We start from the raw sequence: 5,350 nt of genomic DNA on the forward strand, positions 1-5,350 counted from the left end.
TGGATGAGGTGGTTACTCGCAGGTTGCCAAGATCTTCCCAAACACGTTGGAATTTTCAATCACGGGGTGTTCATACTGTTCATGAAAATAGAAAAGACCTCATTGCCGTTATGGACATTATACAAAGTACTTCACGTGCTTTGTCATCCATTAATCAAGCAAATTGTTATAAATTAAAGCTCCAGGATAAACATTTTGTATTTTGGTTATTTATTTTTAATAAAATATTGCCTCACGTTGAAATTATTTTTCATCAATTGCGCAAAAAGTATGCACTAATTCTGTTAAAGTGAAAAAAGATTTGGAGAATTTTGAAGCAGCAATTCAAGGTATAAGAGAGTAAATGGACGTCAATACTGATAAAATTAGATAGAAATAAACACGTCACAAAGACAAACGTATAATAATAATGATGTACGAATAAAAAAAAGGCACAAATTGAAAAGGACAGGCCCAGCAGAAAACGGGAAGCCTTAGAGATATGCGATGCGAGTTTTTTTTGCAAATGAAAACAAAGTTTACCTTCTCCGGACATTGAGTTGCTTCTTATTTATTTATGTCATAGAAGTTTTCTGCGTATTAGCATCAGTTCCCCAAATCATTTCTTAATGAAACATGCAGACAATTTTAATTTTTAAACAAAACTCGGCTTAAAACTGAATTACAAGTCCTGTATCAGCGAGACGAATTAAGTACTACCTCTGGGGCTGTTCCGCTATCAGTTTTATTAAATGATGAAGGTTTAAAATGTACATTTGAAGAAACTATTAAACTTTTAAGTATACTAATTACCATTTCTATGTCATTATCTGAAGCAGAACGTTGTTTTTCGATGCTAAAACAAATTAAAACATTCCTTAGAAATACCAAGAAGGAAGAACGACTTGGTACTTCAGGTATGCTATCTTCAGAAAAACATTTTGTAAATGGTATTAATAATTTTAATTATAAAGCGATCGAAAACTTTACAACCAAAAAAGAAAGAAGGATGGATTTCATACACTCTGGGCCAAATTTAACCGGCCACCTTAAAAATGGGTAATTTTTGATTTCTTATATCTCCTAAACCTGTTGTCCGATTTAGATGAGTTTTTTAATATGTTATAGCCTTATTCCTTGACAATATCTTTATAATTATATTGTTGCTAAACAGGTAAATTTTCATTGTATACCGGGTGTACGAATCAAACTGTGTTTTTTTCTTAAAGTTTGCATCACCCTGTGGAATATTCTAGCATTTGTAGAATACTGAAATTAAATCGCAACTATAGCCTCATGCTTTCTCAACATTTTGTTGTTTGATTGATTCGCTTATGTTGGATAATACAAATGTTAGGCGCTTTAACAACTAGACATGTTTTTTATCAATTTTTATTTCCGCGAAAGAGAAAAAATAATCTTTTTGAAAAAAAAGTCATTTGTTACAGTAAAAATTCAATGAATAAAATCTTCGAAGAAAATTCAAATTAACAATATTTTGAAAATCAAAGCCTAATTGAAAAAAAAAAATTGGTATCAATAATGGGTGTTGCCGCCTCTAGCCCTTAGGACTTCTCGGAGCCGATTTTTCAATCCATTCGTGATATCCTGGATATCAGATTGGAGGATATTGTGCCACCCCTCTACCGCAGCTGTCTTTAGCTCTTCAAAGGATGCAGGGGCTGGTACTCTTGCTCTTATCCATCTTCTGAGGTTGTCCCAGATATGCTCAATTGGGTTAAGATCGGGACTGTGTGCTGGTCATAATAGAACTTGAATCCCGACCTCTTTAAGGTACTCACGGGTAGATCTTGCTGTATGGCAACGTGCATTGTCATGCATTAGTGTGAAGTTATCACCAATGAATGGTGCAAAAGGCATGACATGGTCTTGGAGAACTTCTTGCACGTATACTTGGGCATTCACACTGCCTTTATCGAACACATCAAGATCAGTACGCGCTTCGTAAGAAATACCTCCCCAAATGATTATTGACCCTTCTCGGTAAGCCACTGTTTCGGTTATAGCGCATGCAGCAAACCTTTCATTTTGACGCCTACAGACACGTTGGCGTCCATCTTGACCTTTTAGGTCTATTCTGTTCGCATCTGAGAACAGTATATTCTTCCATACCGCCATAGTCCAGTTAGCATATTCTCGCGCAAAATGAAGTTTAGCCCTACGGTGTTGTGGGAGCAGTTGTGGTGCGCGAGCTGGACCAAAAGCCCTCAAGTTTATTTCTGACAGTCTTCTTCTAATCGTTTGTCTACTCACACTAACGTTTCTCGCCTCAAGAAGAGACCTTCGAGCTTCAGGAGCAGTGCAAACAGCGGCGGCCGGCCAGGTGAAGTAGGTGAAGGTGAGGTTCACCAAAAAAATATAATTAAATTGAAACAAATAAATAAAAAATGAAAGCAACATTATTATATCTAAATTCTGAAATCAATTATTAATTCTCTTTTAATTAATCTAAAAATTAAAAAGACAACTAGCTTTATTAGTGGTACGTACTTGACGGTCAAGTCCTGACCTGTATCACTAGCCGTGTACTGAATCTTAGTATTCAGGAATAGGTGAATATAATTTTTGAAATTCGAAATGCATCTGCATGAGCGTTCACGGTTGCCATGGCAACGTGACGTCAGCCTATCCTTAGTGATAGCTGAGAAAACTGGTGAGTGCAGTTCCGACTATAAATATATGATTCGTCTTCACCCACTGTTGGATGTGTATTTGGTATTCCTATTTTTCGGAAATTTCTCTCAGCGACAATATTTTGAAATTTAGTCTATTATATAGATATTTTTTATATAGTATAGTGTATAGTATAGTATTTATTAGTTTAGTTTAGTCACAGTATTAATTTTATTTGTTTAGTGCACTTTATTAATACATTTCTCTGTGGTTTGTTTTGGATTTCGGATATAAAGTGTTCTCGTGGATTTCGTTTGAACAAAAATAATTTTAGACAGACATAAATCCAATTAATGACTTCTTCTTCTTCTTCCTATGCCGTCTCTATTAACGGAGGTTGGCGACCACATTTCTAAAAGTTTCTCTGTCTTTTGCAACGTGGAATAATTCGTCTACAGTCATGTTTGTCCAGTCTCGAATATTTCGCAGCCATGATTTCCTCTTTCTACTTATTCCCTTTTTGCCATCGACTCTACCCTGCATGATGACCTGCAGAAGACTATATTAAATGGTGGCTAAATTAATGACTTGGTGTGTAATATATTAGAGACTCCGTTTAGGCATTGGAAAAATGAAGATAAATGGGATGTTCTTTTACATGGTCGACCAACCAGTATTTTAAACATCTGCGTCTGATCCAGAGTGGTCGGCTGCAATCAGCATCTGACTCAGAGTGGGCGGCTGAATCGAAACTCACCAACCCGTTTAAGCAGGCGTGCTGATTTAATCTCCAAAAAACCCTCAATGAAATGTCAAGGTTCAGAACTAAAATACCCCAGGCAAGCAGAACGAATCGTATCTAGTATAAGTGCCCTAAAAAACTGTTTTCAAGTTATTATGCCCTAAACTCTATACATTTTTTTAACAAATTTTTAATGAGTTTTGGGCGCGACGTAGGTACCAAACCTCCTTTTGGTCCGGCAAGATTTCCTCATCTTCACCACTTTTTTAGGCCACGAGCCGCCGCTGGGTGCAAAAGCGATTTCTCAATACTTTAGTGACAATGAAGCAGTCATCTCGAAGTGAAGTGCATCGTTTTCGGCATTGACCTGGCCTGCGGTTGTACGATCTTGTCTCCCGAAATCGTCTGATGGCATCTTGTACCGTAGTTCTGGGTACATCGAGTTCACCAGCGATATGACGTTGACTGTAACCAGCATCAACTAAAGCCACTGCCCTAGCAGCATCAGTTGGAGCGAGTGGCATTTTTAAAATCACTAACAATAAATAAGCACTAAAATTTTAACTTAAACACTATTCGCTTACAATGATATAAAATTACAAGTTTAATTGTTAATTTTAATTACAAATTGTTCAAGAGTTGTTATTAATACGGAAATAGATTTGCATCAATGTCGTACAATGACTATATGTCAAAAATCCTTCAATTACACAAATTTAGGAAACAAACTGTCACAGGTAATGTAAACAAAACAATAATAAAGGTGGTGGGGTTAATTTTGCTGGTGAGTAAAATCGTCTGTATTGATGAAAAACATGGCTAGTTGTTAAAGCACATAACTTTTGTATTATCCAACATAAGCGAATGAATCAAAAAACAAAATGTTGAGAAAACATGAGGCTATAGTTAGGTTTTAATTTCAATGTTTTATAAATGCTAGAATATTGCTTATTATTCGTACACCCGGTATACAATAAAAATTTACCTGTTTAGAAACCATATCATTATAACTATGAAACAGAACCCGGAAAAGGATTAACTAAGGATTCGCCAAACCGGCGTCTTTAAATAAATACTTAGGTAGATTATTCAGTCATATTTCGGTAGTTTCCCAATAAAAATTTCTGATCGTAAACACGACCATCGGCGTATCATCCACATGGGTAAAAGGAATTAAATTTAATTTAATATATTAATAAAAAAAATGTTACACAGCCCCCTCCCAAGAGAGGAAACTGGTGAAGAAGGAGAAAGAAAACGGTTTCCGATCAAAAGCTAAGGATACATTTTTTTTTATATACCCTTCAAACGATTCGAAGGACGTGCCTCGAAAAGAAGTACAATATTTCTGAGAAGGTAAAAAGTTCTAATTAACATTGAACATAACGGTATCCTTCTACCTACAAACGTGATGAAATATCAAATCTCCTAGATTAGGTTTTTCCCGAAAAACATTACAACGGGCGTTCGACGACAATTACCGCATTTATGAAACAGAACCCGGAAAAGGATTAACTAAGGATTCGCCAAATCGGTGTCTTTAAATAAATACTTAGGTAGATTATTCAGTCATATTTCGGTAGTTTCCCAATAAAAATTTCTGATCGTAAACACGACCATCAGCGTATCATCCACATGGGTAAAAGGAATTAAATTTAATTTAATATATTAATAAAAAAAAATGTTACAACTATATTATCAAGGAATAAGGCTATAACATATTAAAACAATCACTTAAATCGGACAACAGTTTTAGGAGATATAAGACATCAAAAATTACCCATTTTTAAGGTGGCCGGTTAATTTTGGCCCAGAGTGTATATCGGAAATTTTAAAAGTGATATTAAACAACTTTGTGCGTGTTTATAAATACTGGAGTAGTGTTATTTTTATAATTTTGTAAATAGATTGTAGAGACTAAATCGTAATAACAAACTTCAAGTACATCAGCAGTAAATATTAGTGGTTAGTTGAGTTTTCTTTATTATTAATTAA

This window comes from Diabrotica undecimpunctata, chromosome 7 (genome assembly GCF_040954645.1).
Source record: "Diabrotica undecimpunctata isolate CICGRU chromosome 7, icDiaUnde3, whole genome shotgun sequence".
Taxonomy (NCBI): Eukaryota; Metazoa; Arthropoda; class Insecta; order Coleoptera; family Chrysomelidae; genus Diabrotica; species Diabrotica undecimpunctata.